General features: G+C 41.3%; 1 protein-coding gene, 1 non-coding gene and 1 pseudogene across 3 annotated transcripts in view; 1 reads left to right on the top strand and 2 right to left on the bottom strand.

Moving 5' to 3' along the window:
* DTD1 (D-aminoacyl-tRNA deacylase 1) overlaps window positions 1–23,900 on the top strand; it is a 178,541-nt gene that overhangs the window by 8,812 nt on the left and 145,829 nt on the right. The window lies entirely within an intron of this gene.
* On the bottom strand, window positions 6,828–6,884 carry LOC129474998 (uncharacterized; annotated as a pseudogene).
* On the bottom strand, window positions 9,497–9,617 carry LOC129474955 (U6atac minor spliceosomal RNA). Its single transcript, XR_008654699.1, has one exon. It is a non-coding gene; the product is annotated as a U6atac minor spliceosomal RNA (small nuclear RNA).

Raw genomic sequence — 23,900 nt, 5'->3', positions numbered from 1 at the left:
ACTTAACACATGTCCTCAGAATGCTCCTGCTGGCATTTGCCCTCCTCCTTTCTTCTGTTCACATTTTGAAAATGTTTGGGAACCCAGAGGTGTGGCTAATAATTTCTTTGGTTGTTTAGCTTAGCCCTGTCCAATAGAAGTATAGTGCAAGCCTCAAATGTGAGCCAAATATGTAATTTTAAGTTCTTATAGCCATATTTTAAAAAGTAAAAAGAAATAGGTGAAATTGATTTAAAAATATATTTAACTGAATATATTCAAAATATGTAATCGTTATGAACAATGATGAGGTAATTTACATTCTCTTTTTTTTTTTTCTAAATAAAGGCTTTATTTGATTACAGCAGTTCAGGTTCACAGTAAAATTGAGAGGAAGGTACAGAGATATTCCCTCTATCCCTGCCCCCGCATGCATAGCCTCCCTCATTATCAACATCCCCCACTAGAGTGGTGCATTTGTTACAACTGATGAACCTAAGTTCATTGTTGGATTATAACAGTTGCTCATGGCACATCGTTATCACCCACAGTCTCCTGTTTACACTAGGGTTCACTCTAATATTCTGTGGGTTTGGGCAAATTTATAATGACATGTGTCTACCATTACAGTATCATAAAGAGTATTTTTTATTTGATTTTTATGATTTTGTTTCTTTTTCTGTTCTGGCTTCTCAATAAGATTTTTTTAACCTAGTCTCATAGACTCTGTCTTTTAGTAGATGAGAGAAAGAGTGTGTGTGTGTGTGTGTGTGTGTGTGTGTGTGTGTGTGTGTGTATAGAGAGAGAGGGAGCTATAGATGGTGTTTTTGTTCTCGTGATGGTTATTTCTAAGTTTTTAACATTCATGAATAGTTACAAAAATTTCTATCAAAATTTAAAAGGATATTAGTATATTTGAACATCCCCTTTTCCTTTCTAGTTCCACTTTTTAAAATGGCTTTATTGATCTATAATGCACATACTATACAATTCACCCATTTAAAGTGTACAAGTCAATTTTTTTAGTTTATTAAGAGTTGTGCAACCATTGCCGCAATCTAATTTTACAACACTTTTGTCCCCCTTAAAAGAAATCCTGTGCTCATCAACAGTACTAGCCTACTCCCACTGTCTTCTTTGTTGCCCCAGTCCTAGGCAGCCATTAATCTACTTTCTGTCTCTTTAAATTTGTCTATTCTGAACATTTTCTGTAAATGGAATTATATAATGTGTGGTTTTGTTCCTGGCTTCTTTCACTTAGCATAATGTTTTCAAGGTTCATCCATGTTGCCACTTTTCATCATAATCATAATCACTTTTAATCATAATTTATTTATAATCTGTAACTGGCTGTATTTGATAATATATTTTATCAATTTCTGTGGCCACCAACCTGTCTTGCTTCCTTCTTTGGGCTCTTCTTTCTGAAGTACATTCTATGATATATCAGTTGTTTACCAAGAGTCTGTTAGTGGAACATAGTCATTGTAGGTTTTAAAATGTTTTTATTTTGCCTTAATTCTTTATGATTGCTTAGCTGGGCATGGAATCCTAGCTTGACACTTCTTTTCTCCTAACATTTTGTCTTTTTTTAAAAAAATTATTATTATACTTTAAGTTCTGGGGTACGTGTGCAGTACGTGCAGTTTTGTTGCATAGGTATACATGTGCCATGGTGGTTTGCTGCACCCATCTACCCGTCACCTACATTAGGTATTTCTCCTAATGCTATCCCTCCCCCCCACCCATCCCTCAACAGACCCCGGTGTGTCCATGTGTTCTCCTTATTCAACTCCCACTTATGAGTGAGAACATGCGGTGTTTGGTTTTCTGTTCTTGTGATAGTTTGCTGAGAATGATGGTTTCCAGCTTCATCCATGTCCTTACAAAGGACTTGAACTCATCCTTTTTTATGGCTGCATAGTATTCCATGGTGTGTATGTGCCACCTTTTCTTTATCCGGTCTATCACTGATCGACATTTGGGTTGGTTCCAAGTCTTTGCTATTGTAAAAAGTGCTGCAGTAAATATACATGTGCATGTGTCTTTATAATAGAATGATTTATAGTCCTTTGGGTATATAGTCAGTAATGGTAATTTTTTTTTTTTTGAGACGGAGTCTTGCTCTATCACCCAGGCCGGAGCACAGTGGCACAATCTTGGCTCACTGCAAGCTCTGCCTCCCGGGTTCACGCCATTCTGCCTCAGCCTCCCGAGTAGCTGGGACTACAGGCGTCAGCCACCACACCCGGCTAATTGTTTTTTGTATTTTTTTTTTAGTAGAGACGGGGTTTTACCATGTTAGCCAGGATGGTCTCGATCTCCTGACCTCATGATCCACCCACCTCGGCCTCCCAAAGTGCTGGGATTACAGGCGTGAGCCACCGCGCCCAGCCAGTAATGGTAATATTTAGTGCCCTAAAAATCCTCTGTGCTCCGGCTATTTGTCTCTCCCTCTTCCCTAACTCCTGTCAACCACTGATCTTTTTACTGCCTCCATAGTTGTGCCTTATTTAGAATGTCATATAGTTGGAATAATACAGTGTGTAGCCTTTCTGATTGGCTTCTTTGACTTAGTAGTATGCATTTAAAGTTTCTCTTTTCAGGGCTTAATAGCTCATTTTGTATTAGCACTGAATAATGTTCTATAGTCTGGAGATACCACAGTTTATTTATTCACTCACTGAAGGATATCTTGATTGTTTTCAAGTTTAGGCAGTTATGAATAAAGCTGCTATAAACATCTATGTTTTCTTATTTTTTATTTTATTTATTTTATTTTTTGAGATGGAGTTTTGCTCTGTTGCCCAGGCTGTAGTGCAGTGGCGCGATCTCGGCTCACTGCAACCTCTGCCTCATGGGTTCAAGCGATTCTCCTGCCTCAGCCTCCTGAGTAGCTGGGATTACAGGCGCGTGCCACCACACCTGGCTAATTTTTGTATTTGTAGTAGAGATGGGGTTTTGGCATGTTGGCTAGGCTGGTCTCAAACTCCTGACCTAGGTAATCTGCCCACCTCGGCCTTCCAAAGTGCTGGGATTACAGGTGTGAGCCACCATGCCTGGCCAAACATCTGTGTTTATAGCAGGTTTTGTATGTATATAAGTTTTCAGCTCTTTTGTGCAAATACCAAGAAATGTAATTGCTGGACTTAATAAGAGTATGTTTAGTTTGTTAAGAAGCTGCCAAACTGTCTTGCAAAGTGGCTGGATCATTCTGCGTTCCCACCAGCAATGAATGAGAGTTCCTGTTGCTCCCCATTCTTGCTAATATTTGGTGTTGTAATTGTTTTGGATTTTGGCCATTCTAATAGGTATGTAGTGGTACCTCATTTTAATTTGCATTTCCCTGATGATATATGATATGGAACATTTTTTCATATGCTTATTTACTATTTGTGTATCATCTTTGGTGAGGTATCTGTTAAGGTCTTTGGCCCATTTTAAAAAATTAGATTGTTTTCTTACTGTGTTTTAAGAGTTCTTTTTATATTTTGGATAGTAGTCCTTTATCAGATATGTCTTTGGCAAATATTCAACTCGCAAATATTTATCTTTTATCAGATATGTCTTCTGTGAATATTCAATTTGCAAGTATTTATCCTTTATAGGATATTTCTTTTGTAAATATTTTTTCTCAATCTGGCTTGTCTTTTCATTCTCTTGACAGTGCCTTTCATGGAGAGGAAAATTTTAATTTTAACAAAGCTCAGCTTATCAATTCTTATTTTCATAGATTGTGCCTTTGGTATTATATCTAAAAAGTCATCATCCTACCCAACATAATCTGGATTTTTTCCTGTTATCTTCTAGGAGCTTTATAGTTTTGCATTTTACATTTAGGCCTATGATTCATTTCAGATAATTTTTGTGAAGGGTCTGTGGTCTTTGTCTAGAGGCACTTTTTTGTATGTGGATATCCAGTTATTCTAACATCATTTGTTGAAAAGACCCCTTGCTCCATTGTATTGCCCTTGCTCCTTTGTCAAAGATCAATTCACTGTATTTATCAGGGTCAAATTCTGGGCTCTCTGTTCTGTTCCATTGGTCTGTTTCTCTCTTCTTTCATCAATACCACACTGTCTTATTTATTGTAGCTTTATTATAAGTATTGAAGTCGTATAGTGTCAGCCCTCTAACTTTGTTCTTCTCTTTTAATATTTTTTTGACCATTCTGGGTCTTTTGCTTCCCCATATAAACTTTAGAATCAGTTTGTTGATATCTGCAAAATAACTTGCTGGATTTAGATTGGGATTGTATTGAGTCTATAGATGAAGTTGGGAAGAACTGACACCTTGACTGTATTGAATCTCCCTGTCTCTGAACATGGAATATCTTTCCATTTATTTAGTGCTCTGACTTCTTTAATCACTTCTTTAATTTTTCTCATATAGATCTTCTACATTTTTTTTTTAGATTTATACCTAAGTGTTTCATTCTGGGGGGTGCTAATGTAAATGGTATTGTGTTTTTAATTTCAAATTCCACTTGTTCATTGCTGGTATATAGGAAAGTGATTGACTTTTGTATCCTGCAGCCTTGCTGTAATCACTGCCTGGTTTCAGTTTTTTTTGTTGTCTTTAGGATTTTCTTCTTGGATGATCATGTCATCTGTGAACAAAGACAGTTTTATTTTTCTTTTTAATTCCTTTTCTTGCCTTATTTCATTAGCTAGGACTTCCAGTCCAGTGTTGGAAAGAGTGGTGAGTGGGGATATCCTTGGCTTATTTCTGCTCTTAGTGGGAAAGCTTCTACTTTCCCACTGTTAAGTATGATGTTAGCTGTAGGTTTTTTGAAGATACTGTTTATCAAGTTGAAGAAGTTCCCCCCGGCCAGGTGTGGTAGCTCATGCCTGTAATCCCAGCACTTTGGGAAACCAAGGAGGTCAGATCATCTGAAGTCAGGAGTTTGAGACCAGCCTGGGCAACATGGGAAACCCCATTTCTACTAAAAATTCAAAAATTAGCCAGGCGTGATCATGCCCCTGTAATCCCAGTTACTTGAGAGGCTGAGGCAGGAGTATCGCTTGAACCTGGGAGGCGGAGTTTGCAGTGAGCCGAGATTACACCACTGTACTCCAGCCTGGATGACAGAGCGAGACTCTGTCTCAAAAAAAAAAAAAAAAAAAAGCCGTTTCTAGTTTACTGAGAGTTTCTATCATGACTGGATATTAAATTTCATCAAATGCTTTTTCTGTGTTTATGGATGTGGTGATGTGATTTTTCTTCTTTAGCTTGATTGATTGATTTTTGAGTTGAACCAGCTTTGCATACCTGGGATAAATCCCACTTGATCGTGGTGTATAATTCTTTTTATACATTGTTGGATTCTATTTGCTATTTTGTTGAGGATTTTTGTGTCTGTATTAATGAGAGGTATTGGACTGTTGTCCAGTCTGGAGTGCAGTGGTGCAATCTTGGCTCTGCAACCTCTGCCTTCTGGGTTCAAATGATTCTCATGCCTCAGCCTCTTGAGTAGCTGGGATCCAGGTGTGTGCCACCACACCTGGCTAATATTTGTATTTTTAGTAGAGATGGGGTTTCACCATGTTGGCCAGGCTGGTTTTGAATTCCTGACTTCAAGTGATCTACATGCCTAGGCCCCAAAGTGTTGGGATTACAGGCATGAGCCACTGCACCCGGCTCTTCTAATTTCTTTATCTGGTTTTGGTATTAGGGTAGATTCTGGCCCCATAGAATGACTTGGGAAGTACCCCCATTGCTTCTATCTTCTGAAAGAGATAGATTGTAGAGAATTGGTGTAATTTATTCCTTAAATGTTTGATAGAATTCACCAGTGAACCCATCTGGGCCTGGTGCTTTCTTTTTGAAAGGTTATTAAATATTGATTCAATTTCCTCAATGGATGTAGGTCTATCCAAGTTGTCTTTTTCTCCTTCTTTTTTTTTTTTTGAGATGGAGTCTTGCTTGGTCAGGCTGGAGTGCAGTGGCACGATCTCAGCTCACTGCATCCTCTGCCTCCCAGGTTCAAGCAATTCTCCTGCCTCAACTTTTTGAGTAGCTGGGATTACAGCTAATTTTTGTATTTTTAGTAGAGAAGGGTTTTCACCATGTTGGCTGAGCTGGTCTCAAACTCCTGACCTCAGGTGATGCACCTGCTTTGGCCTCTCAAAGTGTTGGGATTACAGGCATTAGCCACTGCACCCAGCCTGTCTATTTCTTCTTGTGAGAGTTTTGGCAGATTGTACCTTTCAAGAAATTGGTCTTTTCTTAATTACTTTTTTTTTCTTTGGGAACCCTGAGAAACTAAGGGAATTGGTCTTTTTGTCTAGGTTATCAGATTTGTGGATGTGGAGTTGTTTGTGGTATCCCCTTATCCTCTTTTTAATGTCCGTGGGCTCTATAGTGATGTCCTCTGTTTCATTTTCTTTTTTTTTTTGAGACGGAGTCTTGCCCTGTCGCCCAGGCTGGAGTGCAGTGGCGCGATCTCGGCTCACTGCAAGCTCTGCCTCCCGGGTTCACGCCATTCTCCTGCCTCAGCCTCCCGAGTAGCTGGGAATACAGGCGCCCGCCACTACGCCCAGCTAATTTTTTGTATATTTAGTAGAGACAGGGTTTCACCGTGTTAGCCAGGATGGTCTCGATCTCCTGACCTCGTGATCCACCCACCTCGGCCTCCCAATGTGCTGGGATTACAGGCATGAGCCACTGCGCCCGGCCTGTTTCATTTTCAATATTGGTGATTTGTGCCCTCTTTTTTTTTTTCTTAGTTATCCTTTCTAGAAGCTTATTGGTTTTATTTTTTCAAAGAGCCAGCTTTTGGTTTGATTTTCTCTACTGGTTTCCTATTGTCAATTGATTTGTGCTCTGTTTTTTTAAAAAAAATTTATATGCTAATCTTCTCTGTATTGTTCCAATTTTAGTATATGTGCTGCTGAAGCAAGCACTCTGCTCTAATTTTTATTATTGCTTTTCTTCTGCTTACTCTGCATTTAATTGCTCTTGTTTTTCTAGTTTCCTAAGGAGGAAACTTAGATTATTGATTTTAGTTCTTTCTTCTTTTCTAATATACACATTTAGTGCTATAAGTTTCTCTTTTCCCCACTTTTGTGCTAAGAATTTTGTAGTAAGTCTTCAAAACCTTGTGTGTAGTTTATACTTAACAATTCGGACCAGCCACATTTCAGGTGCCCAATAGCCATGTATAGGTCATGGCTCTAATATTGGATAATGTAGATTTAGGTCTCTGCCTACCTGTTTATTCTTGCGTGTGCCAACCTAGTTCGACTAATCAAGACTTAGCTAGAAAATGTCTCAGAATAATGGTCCTGGTTTTCAGGAGAACTATGATTCTGTAAAGACTTTTTAAAGGAGTCATTCATTTCTAGTTTCTTTTCATGTTTCTGGGGATAAATTGCACTAAATATCATCATATTTTACCCTTTGCTTCAAGGTTACTGGAAAACATATTCATAGGTCTTCATGGAGAAATACATAAGAAAAGAAAATTTTTTTTTGAATTAGAAAACATAGCCTCCTTTGGTAATGCATTTCATTTTGAGCCCTTCCTAAGTAGAATGTCTTTTTCAATGTCGAACTGCAGTATCTGTTGCTCTAGTTACACCCTTTTGTAGAAAGTTATTCATCTTTTTTTTTTTTTTTTTAGACAGGGTCTCACTCTGTCACCCAGGCTGGAGTGCAGTGGTACGAGATCTCTGCTCACTGCAACCTCCACCTCCTGGGCTCAGGTGATCCTCCTACCTCAGCCTCTCAAGTTGCTGGGACCACAGGCACGTGCCACCACACTCAGCTAATTTTTTTTGTATTTTTTTTTTTTAGTAGAAATGGTGTTTCACTATGTTGCCAAGTCTGGTCTTGAACTCCTGGGCTCAAGCAGTCCACCTGACATGGCCGCCCAAAGTGCTGGGATTACAGGCGTGAGCCACCAAGCCCATCCTAATTGTTAACTCTTTAGTGTTTCCTATGCTTTAACTTTCTCTCTCTGGATTAAACAAACCCAGATTTTTTTTTATTAGGCCTATTTTCAACCTTAATTAATAAAATTTTTGAAATTTTTTTGAAGCTCTGTAGCAGAGCCCACATTGAGGATTGTCAGCTCATTTGATGTGCTCATGTTTAGAAGGGTGATATTCCTACTCCTCGTTGGCATTTACTCTTAATTCTCTTCCTACTTGTAAAAAATGTCCATTTGCTATAAGAATACATGGATTCTAGATGAATAGAACATTCCCACCTTAATTCAAATCCCACTCTTACTTGGGTTCTGTTAGAGCAGAATAGATTTGCCTCTCAAGAAATATCCAAATTTAGAACTGCATTTACAAGTCTGGTCATGGATGTCTCCAGTGGTTTTTCCTACCCTGTGTCCACCGGGATCCTCCAAAGTGGTTTGCTGCAAACATGTTTCTTCACAGGATGAGTAATTAAGTCAAGTCCTCTGAGTAATTATTTTTCTTTTCTGAGACAATGATTTGATGCTGCCAGCATTGTTCTTCTCTCCTTGCAGGTGTTTGTAGAATCATTCCATTTCTGAGTAATCTCAGATGAGTTTTAGAATGCTCTAAAGTCCCTTGAAACATAGATGAAAGCAAGGAATATCAGAAAAGCATAAGTGAAGGCATTTTAAATGGGTGAACATTTATAGTTGTTAAGGAATGCTTGAATGAAAGGAAAACTGCTTTCATCTACGTTTTTAAAGAGGAGTGTTTGTTATTATTGGGTGTTTGTATTCCTAAAAACACCTTTTATTTATTTGTTTCTTTTTGACAGAGAGGGTCTTGCTATGTTACCTAGGCTGGGCTTGAACTCCTGGGCTCAAGTGATCCTTTCTCCTCAGCCTCCCAAGCTGGGACAACAGACGGTGTGCCACCACACCTGGCATACTTCTTGAAATAATGTATATTTTATCTCGGTAATTATATGAAGTGCCTGGGGCAATCATAAATAATTTTATAATGGATCAGAATTTAAGCTCATGGTGTATAATACATCTGATCATTTTGATGAAAAATTGACATAAATTATACACAGTTTTTTTTTGAAGGATTTTAAAATTACAATTTAATGCATTTTGGAAAAGCAAATGTAAAATGACTTGGGCTTAAAAAGCCAGAATTTATGGCTGGGTATGGTGGCTCATGCCTGTAATCCCAGCACTTTGGGAGGCCAAGATGGGTGGATTGCTTGAGCCCAGGAGTTCAAGACCAGCCTGGGCAATATGACAAAATCTCGTCTCTACAAAAAATGCAAAAAAATTAGCCACACACGGGGTTGTGTGCCTCTAGTCCCAGCTATTCAGGAGGCTGAGGTGGGAGGATCGCTTGCACACAGGAGATTGAGGCTGCAGTGAGCTGAGATGGTGCTGCTGCACTCCAGCCTGGGTGACAGAGCGAGACCCTGTCTCAAAACAAAACAAACAACACCAGAATGTACAATTCTGTGAATAGTCAGAGACAAATCATAGAACTATTTTGATTACAAGTGCAAAGTAATTTTAATGTTGGTTATAGATTTACTTTCTTACTCCCCTAATAAGAGTCAAAAATCATGGTTAGATGCTACGAAGTAGGTGGCAATGCCTTAACCTTATGTGTGTTGTCAGGCCCAAGGGCCCCTTCCATCCTTGTCAAGAGCTAACCTTTTCTTCTTTCATACAGCATATACAGACAGTTTTAATCAAAATTTATTTCCAAATGTTTTGAACTTCCAGAAGTCCTACAATTATATCAACAGTATGTCACATTTTCTTTTGGCCTTATCTCTTTTACAGCCTCCAATGAAACAAAATTCATAGAGCATGCGTTACACATTTGCTGTCTTTTGGTTAATTTTGAGAATTTGGCTTCCAGCTCCAGTATGAAAAGGCTCTGTGAGCCCAAGGGATGTTGGAATGCAGATGAAATGCTAAATACATTTTCTTTATTTTAGGATTTTTAAGACCACTTCAGCAACTTTAAAACGTAAAGTTTAATTAGATTTAACATTTTTTCACTCCCTTCTCCTTTCCTAAGTGAAATTTTATTTTACATTTATATTTGATTTGTTTCTCTTATTTGTTGTTAGTGACAGAGAGAAGATCATTGTCCCCTTTGTTCCTTCTCTGTGTTCCTCACATCCCTGCTGGTACCCATGCGGTTAGGGACATTTCCTCATCTGCCGCAGCTCTTCCCACATGATCCCTGCTGTGGTGCATGTGCCGACAGCAGGCCGGCTCTCTTGGTTCCTGTTGTTTTATGGCCCGCTTGGTAATATAACGCCAAGCTCTTTCACTTGTTCTGTATATAGTGGAACCCTGGCGGGGAAGCTAGTTATGGTTTGGTCCTCACACATGTTTATTATTATTATTATTATTATTTTTGAGATGAAGTCTTGCTCTGTCACCCAGGCTAGAGTGCAGTGGCGCGATGTCCGCTCACTGCAACCTCTGCCTCCCGGGTTCAAGCGATTCTCCTGCCTCAGCCTCCCTAGTAGCTGGGATTACAGGCACCCGTCACTGTGCCTGGCTAATTAATTTTTGTGTTTTTAGTAGAGACGAGGTTTCACCATCTTGGCTAGGCTGGTCTCGACCTCCTGACCTTGTGATCCATCTGCCTCAGCCTCCCAAAGTGCTGGGATTACAGGGGTGAGCCACTGCACCCGGTTACCCTGCTGCACCTCACTCAGGGTATGGAAGGTCACTCAGCACATAAGTGGCAGAGGCTGGAATTGAACCAGCAGCTGTCTCTAGAACCTGAGCTTCACTGACATCTTTGCTTCACTGTAAAATTCACATCTTCTTGGCTTATTGGCCTTTTCTGTTATCTTTCTTTTTTTTTTTTATTTTGAGACAGAGTCTTACTCTGTCGCCCAGGCTGGAGTGCATTGGCACAATCTGGGCTCACTGCAACCTCCTCCTCCCAGGTTCAAGCGATTCTCCTGCCTTAGCCTCCTGAGTAGCTGGAACTATAGGCGCCCGCCACCACACCTGGCTAATTTTTGCATTTTTAGTAGAGACAGGGTTTCACCGTGTTGGCCAGGTTGGTCTGGAACTCCTGACCTCAAGTGATCAGCACACCTCGGCCTCCCAAAGTGCTGGGATTACAGGCGTGAGCCACTGCGCCTGGCCCTTTTCTGTTATCTTTCTGTATTTATTGAGTCTACTGGGACTTGCCTGTCTTCTCTGTCATGATCAAGGAAATCAGCGGAGGGGTTTTTGGGCCTCATTTGGGCCTAGGAAGGGGAGCAGTGTGCTCTGAGGCCAGAGTGTCCTTCCTCTCTGAGCAGGATGTTCATCCAGGATTTTAGTCCTGTTTCTGCTGGGGGAGATGTTATTGGTTCCATTCAAGTCAGTTTTGTGACTTATCCATCAATAAGACACTTTATCTGTCAGCCCTTGTGCTAGGCTCTGGGTGTACAGTGCCGAGTAAGAGTGATGCAGTTCCTGCCCTAAAGGAGCTCACGGTCTAGAGAAGAGAGATACTAAACTAGTGTGGCTGTTTCTGCTGCAGCGTGGTAAACGTTCCTCAGAAACCTCCTGCTCTGCGAAACTGCCGCTAAAACTCTCAGGGCTTATGGGAAAAATGGAGTTAATAGCAGAACACCAAAGTCCTGTGGCTGGGTTGGAAGGCAGTAGGCACTTGTTTTTTATTTTCATAAGATACTTTTAGGGGCTTCTGCTGCCAGCGCTGAGGGCTTTTCTGCTGAAGGCTGTCATTTTATTCCCACTATTCTGGCTCTCCTTGTCTGAGAAAACCCACCTCTGCCCAGATACAGCCTCTGTGGTATATGCACTTTCATTTACCAGTTGTATATGAGCAATTCTCCTTTCAGAAACAAGTGTCATCAGAACCTTCTGAGGTGACTGGTGTGATGCATGCTTTGAGGGAGTGTTAGGGATGAATAACAGGGTTAGTCGCTAAGGTGGTGGCTGCACATGTGCTTGGGCATGGTTTTGTCTGAGCTGTGTTTAGGTCATTTGTTGAATCTTCTTGACTCATCAAACCAATACCCATGCAGAATGTTGTTGATCTTTATATTTGTATGTGGGTATGTACTGCGGCCCCTTGTTAAATATTGACTGGCCACTAGGGTGCATGCTATTTAAATTGGAAACACCCCCACTGTTTTTCTTTTATATTTTACATAAAGTGTAAAAGATTGGAGACAGTTTCGCCGTGTTGCCTAGGCTGGTCTCAAACTCCTGGGCTCAAGTGATCTGCCCGCCTTGGCCTCCCAAAGTGCTGGGATTACAGGTGTGAGCCACTGCACCCAGCCTATTTTTCTTTTAAAAACTCTCTGAGCCTCTTCTTCTGTTGTAATGACCTGGGGCACTGGACAGACCAGCCTCAGAGCAGAGATCAGGTTTTCCCAGCATGCTCCTGCTTAAGCACTGAGCATCCCACATCCCTAGAAACCCCTAAGTCCTGGGCAAACTAGGATGGCTGGCCACCCTAAGAAGCAGCCCTGTGGCAGTGCAGTTCTCAGGAAAACCTGGGCCAGGTGGTATCCTGAATGCATTGTGTAAAAATGCACTCTCTTTGCATAGGATACAAGATAGGGATAGGATGAACATCAGGGCAGGAGGATTAGCTGTCTGCTTCGGCTGGAGAAATGACAGAGTTCACGGCCAGGTCCGCAGTAAAGCCGCTGGAGTACCCACCCAGCTCTAGGCAGCTGTGTGACTGACCTGAGCAGGTTGAAGAGGTTCAGGGACAGACTTGGATGGAGAACGGAAGAGAGACCACATTGCTGAAAAACACTGTTGGCAATCTGGCAACTTGGTCATCTGGTGCACTGGCTGACTTCTATGTTTGTTAGCGGCAAAGACAGCCGGGAGAGGTATTTAAGCTGAGATGAGAAGGATGAGAGAAGCTGCAGGCTGTAGTATCAGGAAGTGTTTTTTGTGTGGGCCCATTTAGAGGCACTTCCTGTGTTCCAGCAAGCTCCCTAGACTTGCACACATTTTCCCTTCTCCCTCTCTCTCTCCCTCCCTCTTTCCCTTCCTCCCTTCCTTCCTCCTGCTCACTCTTTCTTCCACTCTCCTTCAATCCCTTCCTTCCTTCCTTTCTTCCTTCTAAAATGGCCACAGTGTACCCTCTTCCCCTTTCTGCTCTCCTCCCCGTACTCCTCCCCACTTCTCATCCTTGGCTTCCCCATGTTGCTGGACCCCTCCTAACCTGGTGGTCTCAGGGTAGTTGGCTTCATAACACGGTGCTGGCTTCCTCCATAGTGAGCATTGCAAGAGCAGGCATTCCAAGATGGGAATAGATGTGCTGATCCCTTCAGACCAGGCCTGGAAAGTGGCACAGCCTCACTTCTGTCATATAATGTTGGTCAAAGCAGTCTCACAGCCTACCTAGATTCAAGAGGAGAGGATACAGTCCCACCCCGCAATGGCAGGAGTGTCAAAGAGTTTGCAGCCATCTCTAGTCTTCCACAGCTTGTAACCCTGCTGCTTTCAAAGGGTGGAACTTTCCTCATTTCATGGCTGTTTCTCAAATCATTGCTTTAGAGGAAAAACTCTAGCGAATAGTCCTGTCATATTTTCCCCTCTACTGAGAATGAGCTAAAGGTTGAGGGTGCATTATTGGGTCCCCAGACTGAGTAGGCACAGGAAACTGGGTCACTTGTATCCTCGACAGCCCTTCAGGGATCTCCAGCCTTCACATGAATGCTGAAGGCCCCATTTGGCAGGAGGCATTGAACGCTGTCCAAGTTGAGTGTTAAACATGCATTGCTTTTATAGTTAGAAAAAAAAAAATTATACCAAAATGGAATAGTGGAGAAGGGTAACCTTTGCTCTCAAGCCTCTAGTTCCAGCTCTGAGGCGTTTGTAATGGGCTCAGGAAAACATTCACCAGTCAGCTTTGTTAGCAAATCAGAAGCTGCTACAGTATTCAAAAGGATTACTTGTATATTCTCTGCTGGGTCTGATTTGTTGTGGGCGTCTAAGAGCTAGTGAAATGTGGACAGAAACGTCAGGAGAGCAGCAGTTTATGACCACTTCTGCTCTGTGTGCTCCATGGGACGTCCATGATGCCCGTGCCTCTCCCACTTCATAATGCAAAGAGAAAGTGCCAGGAGCTGGAAGACCACGTCTAGTTTTTGTTTCGTGCTTAGTACTTGATTTCTGTGGATTTGTTTAATTTTCTACTCTGTTTACTATTTAAAGCATTTTAACAGCATGAGTGAACTTTCAATGGAAGCCTGTTTTATATACTTTGGCAAAGACTGTGATGCCAAAGGCATTATTTTTCTTGTAAATTTAGGAAATTACAACATGGGATCGTGTCTTCATTGTTAATGAATGGTAGGGTTGGCAAACTGTGGTACAGGCTGTTGCTGTTGTGTAAAAGTTTGACACAGATGTTCAACTGATTTTGGCCAAATACGTTTACATTTTCTCTCATTCTTTCCTTTTCTTTCATTCTCTTCATTAATTTGCTTACTGACTTCATTATTTATTCCTGCATGTCTCTTTTTTTGGTCTTACATGTAAATCATCTCCATAGCTACAATGTAGCATCCCTCTTCCCAAATGGCAAACTATATCCACTTTCGTTATTAAACCCTATCTTTTAGTGATTTCATTGATTTGCTTAGTTGATTGTCTATTGTGAACAGCAGCCTGATCTTGCCAGTTCTCTCTTCCCCTACCTAAAATAACCATGGCCACCCTAAAAGCAATGTCAGTCACCACAGTAGCTTACACCTATAATCCCAGCACTTTGGGAGGTCGAAGCAGGAGAATCACTTCAGCCCAGGAGTTCTAGACCAGCCTGGGCAATATAGCAAGAGCACATCTCTAAAAAAAAAAAAAAGAAAAAATTAGCTGTGTGTGATGGTGCATGCCTGTAGTCCCAGCTACTTGAGAGGCTGAGGCAGGAGAATTGCTTGGGCCCAGGAGTTCAAGGCAGCAGCAAGCTATGATCACGCCACTGCACTCTAGCCTGGGTGATGGAGTAAGATCCTGTCTCTAAAAAAATTTTTTTAAAAAAGCAGTGTCAGTGGTATGGTGGGGTTTTGCACTCCTGCAATAATGGCAGTGTGCCTTATGCACAGTGGGTGCTTTGTTATTTTGTGCAATGAATGCCTCTGGGTCTCAGGAGTTGAGGACTGGTCCATTTTGGTGACTTTGCCATCCTTTCTATTCTTTCCATTCTCTCTCAGGAGGGGGCTCTTTCCCCTTCCTGTCCTTATTCTCCTTCCTCACTTTTATCTCATTTCTTGAATTTCCTCCGTACTTCTGGCCATGAATTGCAGGATCAGCTCTTTCTCCTTGCCCAAGAGTCTATTATGACAATTCAATTGGAAGAAATAAAGATGCTTTTTAAAAGAAGATACAGGCATAGGTGGAAAGAAACTTCTGTTCAGTGTTGTTACATTCCAAGTAAGTAAGGTGACTTGGGATGAAAGGAAAAGTCTGAATCATTCAGCAGGAGGAATAGGGAGTTCAAAACCTTATTGATTCAGGGACTATGAATTCAGAAAAAAATTATATATAATATATAATATTAGATATATAATTTTTAATAATGTGTATATATAACATAATGTATATACATACACACACACATATATATATTTGTGACCTCATATATGAGGGTTTACTTCTGGGCTCACAGTTCTATTTCATTGTTCTATGTTTCTGTACTTACACAGTACCATACTGTTTTGATTATTGTAACTTTGTAGTAAGTTTTGAAATTGGGAGGTGTGAGTCCTCTAACTTTATTCTTCTAATTAATGCTTGAATAGGTAGTGTGATGAGGTAGTTCAAACATCAAAATGATATGAAAAGGTCTAAATTGGAAAGGTTTGCTCTCATTTGTGTCTCTGTCCAGCCTGTTTTTCTTGCTCTCTAGAGGTAATTACTTTTATTAATTTTTTCTATCCATCTATCCATTTGCAAATGTGAGCAAATATGAATTTTTAAAAATATTTCCCTTTCTATACAAAAGGTATGATGTGATGTACTGTTTTATATCTTGGCTTTAAAAAAAAATTCACAGTGTGTCCTAGGGATTCTTTTCATACCAGTTCATAGAGACTTCTTTCTTTTTTTTTCTCTTCTATTCTGAACAAATTAAATCTCTCTTTTTAAACTTCTGTGTACTGTTCTGTGGCAGGACCATAGCCTGGCTTATTTAATAGATCTTGTATTGTTGGACTCCTGGGTTATTTCTAATTTTTGTCTCTGAAAAACAACAGTGATATAATGAATACATTTGTACATATGCCAGTTCATATGCAGTCGGGAGATACCTGTTGGAGAAATTCCCAGAAATGGGATAGATGGTGCCACATGGCCGTTTGTAGGCACCACACCTTTCTGCAGTGTGAGACTACCATATTTCTCCTAGCTCTGTTGGCAGAGTGTATTTTGAACTTCTAGAATTTCACCCATCTGATAGATATCCCATTGTAGTTTTAATGTACAGACTGTGCTTGGACATTTTTTCAGATGTTTGACTGACTTATTTCCTTTTCTCTTAACTGTTTATGTGCTTTGTCCTTTTTTTCTTTTTGTTTTTTTGGTTTTTTTGAGACAGGGTCTGGCTCTTTGTTGCCCAGGCTGGAGTGTAGTGGCATCATGATCATGGGTCACTGCAGCCTCGACCTCCCAGGCTAAAGCAATCCTCCCACCTCAGCCTCCTAAGTAGCTGGGGCCACAGGCATGTACCACCATGCCCAGCTAATATAGGTATAAAAATTATATATATATGAATACATATATAATACATATTAATACATATATAATAATACAAAAATTATATATACATACATATGTGTGTATATGTATATGTATATATATAATTATATACACATATGTGTATATATACATAATTATATATATACACACACACACACATACATATATATATAATTTTTTTTTTTGAAATGGAGTTTTGCTCTTTTTGCCCAGGCTGGAATGTAATGGCGTCATCTTGGCTCACTGCAACCTCCACTTCCCTGGTTCAAGCAATTCTCCTGCCTCAGCCTCCCAAGTAGCTGGGATTACAGGCACCTGCCACCACACCCAGCTAATTTTTGTATTTTTAGTAGAGATGGGGTTTCACTATGTTGGCCAGGCTTGTCTCGAACTCTTGATCTCAGGTACTCCTCCTGCTTCGGCCTTCCAAAGTGCTGGGATCACAGGCGTGAGTCACCGTGCCTGGCTATTTTTATATTTTGTAGAGACAGGGTCTCACTATGTTGCCCAGGCTGGTCTCAAGTTCCTAGGCTCAAGCCATCTTCCTACCGTAGCCTCCTGAAGTGCTGGGATTACAGGCATGAGCTGCCTCCCCTGGCCTGTTCGTTTTTTCTGTCAAGTTATTTGTCAGGTTCTTTATTTCTGTGAGTGCTTTATACATGCTATGAGTTGCTGCTATCTTTCTGTTTTGTCATTTGCCCCTTGATCTTGCTTAAGGGACTGTTTGCTGGGTAGACAATTTTGATCCTTAAGGAGTAGATTGTCAATTTTTTGAAATGTCTGCTGGCTTTTGAAACAAGTTTTCTACGATTCATATGACACCTTCTACTCCAAAATTACAAAGAAATTTGGCTATTTTTCCCTCTCCTACTTTTTTTTTTTTTTTTTAATTTTTTTTGGAGACAGAGTCTCACTCTGTTGCCCAGGCTGGAATGCGGTGGCACAGTCTCGGCTCACTGCAACCTCCGCCTCCTGGGTTCACACAATTCTCCTGCCTCAGCCTCCCGAGTAGCTAGGACTACAGGTGCACACCGCCACGCCTGGCTAATTCTTTGTATTTTAGTGGAGACGGGGTTTCACTGTGTTGCCCAGGCTGGTCTCGAACTCCTGAGCTCAGGCTATCTGCCCGCCTCGGCCTCCCAAAGTGCTGGGATTACAGGGGTGAGCCACCGCACCTGGCCTCCTCTCCTGCTTTTATGCTTTCATTTTTTACTTTGAAATCTTTTATCTGTTTGTAGTTTATCCCATATAAATGTAAAGCTTGGATTGAACACTTATCTTTTTCTTCAGGTATTTACTAAATGGCTTCCCAAAACTATTTATTTAAAAAGCCACCTTTAGCTTTACGAATTGAGTTTCTGGCTTTATCTTCTAGTAAATTCTTGTATGTATTTATGAACTTTTAAATTTTATTTATTATTTTTAGTTTTTAATTTTAATTTTTTAAAACTTCCATTCACTGAAAAAATTTTGTTTCTGTCTATTCTTTTTGTCTGTCTTATCTGTATATATGCTGAAGACATACTGTTTTAATTATTGAGGATTTTTACTATGCTTTTCTACCAGGTAAGGTGAATTTCTCCCACATTGTTCTTTAGAGTTTTTCCTAGCTCTTCTTAAATGTTTATTTTTTCATATGAATTTTTAAATCAGCTTATGTACTTCCAGAAAGTAATCATGTTATTTTTACCTGGAGTGTGTTAAAGTTATGAATTCATCAATCCTCTGGGTCCCCGTATTGGACACATTAAGTTTGGCTGCCTGTTTACATATCCCCACTTGGGTATCTAAGAGACCCCCAAACTCAGTGGGTCTAACCCTGACCTCTTAATTTCACTTCCTAACCCCAACCCATGCCACTGTGGGCTTACCTATCTCAGTTGGTGGCAACGCCAGCCTTCTAGTGGCTTAGGCAAAAAACCTCTCAACTGTACCAACTAAATTAATGCTTGATGGAATATATTTCTTCAACTCTTTTGTATTTCATTTTATTCATTTTTATTTTTAAAAATTTTCCTACAGCTTTCATAGGCTGACTTTCTTTTTTTTTTCTTTTTTCTTTTTTTTTTTGAGATAGGGTATCATTCTGTCACCCAGGCTGGAATACAGTGGCATGATCATAGCTCACTGCAGCCTTGAGCTCCTGGGCTCGAGCAATCCTCCTGCCTTAGTCTCCAAGTACCTGGGACTATGGGCATGTGCCATCATAGTTAAAGAAATTTTTTTTAAGAGGTAGAGTATTGCCGTGTTGCCCAGGCTGGTCTGGAACTCCTGGGTTCAAGTGATCCTCCTGCCTCTCAGCCTCCCAAATACCTGGAACTACAGGTGCATGCCACCATGCCTGGCCGTTAACTTTTTATTTTGAAATAATTTAGGCTTACAGAAAAGTTTGACAAATAATAAGCTTCATCCAACTTCTACTGATAACATTTTACATAGTACAGTTATCAAAATGAGGAAATTAACACTGACAGACCTTATTTGAATTTTGCCAGTTGTCCCACTAATATCCTTTTTTCTGGTCCAGGATTCAATCCAGAATTCCAAATCCAAACCGCGTTTAGTTGTTGCAGCTCCTTAGTCTCTCCCAGTATGTGGTGTTTGCCTTGTCTTTCCTTGTTTTTCATGACGTTGCCATTTTTGAAGAGTCACTTATTTTGTCAGTTTGTAGAATGTCCCTCATTATGTGTCTGCCTGATGTCTTCTCATGATTAAAGTTAGGCATTTTTCGCAGGAATACTACAAAAGTGATCTTGTACCCTTCTCAGTGCATCGTGTTGGGGCATATGATGTCGACATGTCTCATTATTTGCCAGATTTTTCTGTCAAGTTACTGTTTTCCACTTTGTAATTGGTCAGTGTTTCGTGTGGAGATAATTTGAGACTATGCAAATATCCTGTTACTCAACCTACTCACACTCACTAATTTTAGCTTCCATCCATGGTCTTTGCCTGTAACAGTTATTACTGAAGTACTTGCTTAATCAATCCATCTTTTTTTTTGAAATAAGTTTATTCCATATATATATGTGCATTAGAAATGTAAAAATAAATTAGGACTTTAACAAAAATCTTACGTATTTTTAATAATGGTTATATTCTTAAATGATCTGTGTGTGCTAAAATGGCTGGGTGAATCTCATTATCTTGGTTAGCATTCAATTACTAGATCCAGAACATCTTGGCTAATATATTTACTTTTTTAAAAAAATTTTTTGGGCCAGGCGTGGTGGCTCACGCCTGTAATCCCAGCACTTTGGGAGGCCAAGGCAGGCGGATCACAAGGTCAGGAGATCGAGACTATCCTGGCTAACACAGTGAAACCCTGTCTCTACTAAAAATACAAAAAATTAGCCGGGCATGGTGGCGGGCGCCTGTAGTCCCAGCTACTCGGGAGGCTGAGGCAGGAGAATGGCATGAACCTGGGAGGTGGAGGTTGCAGTGAGCGGAGATTGTGCCACTGCACTCCAGCCTGGGTGACAGAGTGAGACTCCGTCTCAAAAAAAAAAAAAAATTATTTTAGTTTAAGTTCTGGGATACATGTGCAGAACGTGCAGATTTGTTACATAGGTATACATGTGCCATGGTGTTTGCTGCACCTATCAACCTGTCATCTAGACTTTAAGCCCTGCGTGCATTAGGTATTTGTCCTAATGCTCTCCCTCCCCTTTCCCCCGACCCTCTGAAAGGCCCTGGTGTTTGATGTTCCCCTCCCTGTGTCCATGTGTTCTCATTGTTCAACTCCTACTTATGACATCTTCGTAAATATATTGATTTACTTCTTAGGAGGTGAGGAAGATTATTCAGGGTGCCTAAGTTACGTGACTGCAGGAAAAAGGGGTCCCTACATAGTCTTCTTAAAGAAGTGGATTTCTAGCCAAATTAAGAGTTTCATTTTTAAACAGGAAGGGAATTTGATTTTTTCCAGTCTTTTTCACTAAGTGTGAACCTGGTAAATGCATTTGCTAATCGTGAGCCATGCTGATTAAACCTTCCCTGGCCACTGCATAGTGTTCTTCTAATATATGCCTGCAGGACATTTCCCAAGTGTTGTTAGTGTAGAATTTTTGCATCTGTATTCAAAGGAGAAATTTGTCTATGCTTTAAAAAAAGTTACTGTCTAATTTTAGTGTAAGGGTGATACTGGCCTTGCAGAATAGACTAGAAAGCTTTACATCTTTTCCCGTGGTCTGGACCAATTTAAATCAGATAGGTGTCACTGTTTAATAGAAGTTGTTAGTGATCTCTTTGGGCCGGCTTCCTTGGCTGTTGCCAAGGAAGTTTCCCAATATCCCTCAAGTTCCTCTGGGCAGTGAATTTTACCTGTCCTTTCCTTCACAGTTGGATTTTCCAACTTATTAGAAGACAATTTTATAGTTTTTTTTTTTTTTTTTTTTTTTTGAGATGGAGTCTTGCTCTGTCGCCAGGCTGGAGTGCAGTGGCGCAATCTCGGCTCATTGCAACCTCCGCCTCCCGGGTTCAAGTGATTCTTCTGTCTCAGTCTCCTGAGTAGCTGGGAGTACAGGCGTATGCCACCACGCCCAGCTAAGTTTTTGTATTTTTAGTAGAGATGGGGTTTCACTGTGTTAGCCAGGATGGTCTCGATCTCCCGACCTCGTGATCTGCCTGCCTCAGCCTCTGAAAGTGCAGGGATTACAGGCGTGAGCCACTGCGCCTGGCAATTTTATAGATTTTTAAAATTATTTTGAAAGATCTCTATATCTAGTGTCACATTCATTTACTCAGGTGGTTTGGTTGTATTTTCCCCCTTTTTTCTTAATCAGCGTTTTTAGTTTTTTTTTTTTTTTGTATTTCATTGTTTTGCTTTAATCTTCACTTTTCACTTCATCGTCTTCACTTTAATGAGTGTGTGATTTATTTGGTTTCTTTTCCTGGTTTCTTATTTCATTTGGTTTTAATCTTATTTTCTAATAATTTGGTTTTAGTCTTATTTTCTAATAAATGCACTTATGGGGTGAAACCTCAGAGTTTGGCATGGCTCCTCCTCCCCACATCTGGTCTATCAGCAAATCCTGTTTGCCTCACCTGGGACATGCACACGGAAGCTGAGAGCAGAACGCCGCTTCTGCACCCACCCTGGCGCAGGCCGTCTGTGTCTTTCATCTGAATTTTTGTGACAGCCTCTTTATGGGCCTCCTGCCTCCAGCTGGGTCTCCTTTCAGGACATACCCAACACAGCAGCCTGAGTGAGCCACTCCCGCCATGTATTCTATGGTACTATAATAACGTACTTTTAAGTTAGGAAAACTTACAGGGATCACTTTCTTACTTCTCAACAATACTTACAAGAAGAACTATATGTGCATGTTTGCACGTGTGTGTGTGTGTGTGTGTGTGTAGAGACAGAAAAAGAACATGCACAATAGAGGGCATGCTACTCCAGGGACTATGGCTCTTGTCATGGGAGTGACAGGAACTGATGGAGGGTGGTTCTGAGGAGAGGCTTACTCTGGCCATGGGGGTGCCCTGTCAGGGAAGGAAGCCTCACCAACTCAGACCAGTTTACCTTGGAGCCTCTGTTAGGCTGCTCCTGCTGTCTTTTGTCCTTGGAGGCTCTGAACTGGGTCAGAACCCTGCCGTGAAGCCCTTCCAAGGCCACTCTGCTCCCAAGGTGGAGACTTATTCCCTAGGCTGTTTCCCAAGCCGTGTCCAGCCACAATGCCCAGCCCAGCGCACCAGAGCTCCTGCAGTGAGGTTAAGTGACAATATACTGCAATAGTAAAATACATAAGAAACTCATAATAAAATGCCAGCAACATGGAAATGCACTGGATTTGAATGCAGACCCTATCCCATTATCACAGTCCCAGGGAGAAATTACAGGCCAAGATTAATTCTATAACATAATCAAATCCAAAAGCTTTGAAGACTGAAGGAAGTAAGATATGAAATCATATCCCATGACCTCATGAGCTCAGAAGCCACCTCCCCTGCTATTCTTTGTGGAAGGGTGTCCATGCTCGATTGAGTCTGGGTTCATGCAGCAGCCTTGTCCAAGCCGTGTCTGAGATGTGTCATACAGGTGTCCTTGTAGGTCCTTTGGGGGCCTCAAACACTGCATCATCCCCACACAGGCTTCCTTGAGCCTCAGTTAGACAACCATACAGCCTTCAACCCTACAGAGTTATCCCAGGCAGAGTGATGTCAAGGACCCCAGCAGGGCCCAGAGATGTCTGAGCAAAGTTTGATAATCAGGGAGCAACTTGCCTTGGATCTCCTGTTACGCAAGCAGGCTACCTTAATTGCCTTGAATTTATGACCTCAGGATGTAGGCATAGTTGGGAATTTAACTTCCCAGCTAAAGGTTAACTTCGGTCCTAGACATTTACCATCGTAATATTTGTTTCTTCTCATGGCTTTGACACTCTTTAGTTTGGAATTGAGGGTGGCCCTGTTAGTGAAAGGTGCCCTCACTTTTCCATAATTAGGTATTTTGGGTCCTCCAATGCTTCTTGCTACAAAGTTCCAGGCTTGAGACACTTGTTTCCAAGAAATGAATCTGTTGTAGACACCACCCTCAGATGTAGACACCACCTCTGCACAGTTGCAGAGCCAAGCGGAGAACCCTGATAAGGGGAGCCCAAAGCCTGAGAAGAAGCCACAAGAGCCCCAGGTCTGCCTTTCCAGTTCCCTCCATGGCCCTGAGTGTGGCATGCAGTCAGACCTAGGCCTAGCCCTCAAACTGTGAGAAAATCAGCTGCCAGGGCCTGAAGGGCTTGTAATGTACCCATTTGCTGATAAAACAGGTATTTTCACCACCAAGTCACTTAGGACATGTCATTCCTAGAGCTACTGGTCTCTGCCTAAGGCCCCAGAGCCCTTGCCTCAGCTTTCCAGGCACCTTTGAGCCAGGCGCCTGCTGCTGTGTTGTACCAGTGGTGGTTCACTGGCACTGGCCCAGCCTCTGGGGCACTGGGGATGCCAAGGAACACTCTTGTCTCTGTAGAAGCAGCTCTGTACTTGAGGTCAGAACCACCATGGATGCTAGTGGCTTCCAGAGTCATACTCCCAAAGGCTCTAGGCACAATCCTGCACATCCAGATCAAACTCCTCTAGTAGGCAGTGGCTCCAGCCTGGCCCCAGGCTTATTTTGAACCCCTCAATGCCACTGATTTGCTTAATTTCTTGAGGTCCCAGCCTGTAACCCACTGTTGGGGTTTCTATCAGTAACAGCCTCCTGCCTGCTCAGGTTCTGAACAGATTGAAAGTAGAATGAAGAGGAAGCCTGCAG

This window comes from Symphalangus syndactylus, chromosome 24 (genome assembly GCF_028878055.3).
Source record: "Symphalangus syndactylus isolate Jambi chromosome 24, NHGRI_mSymSyn1-v2.1_pri, whole genome shotgun sequence".
NCBI classification, from domain to species: domain Eukaryota; kingdom Metazoa; phylum Chordata; class Mammalia; order Primates; family Hylobatidae; genus Symphalangus; species Symphalangus syndactylus.
Note: the sequence above shows the minus strand (reverse complement) of the source record. Positions and strands in the feature narration are given on the sequence as shown.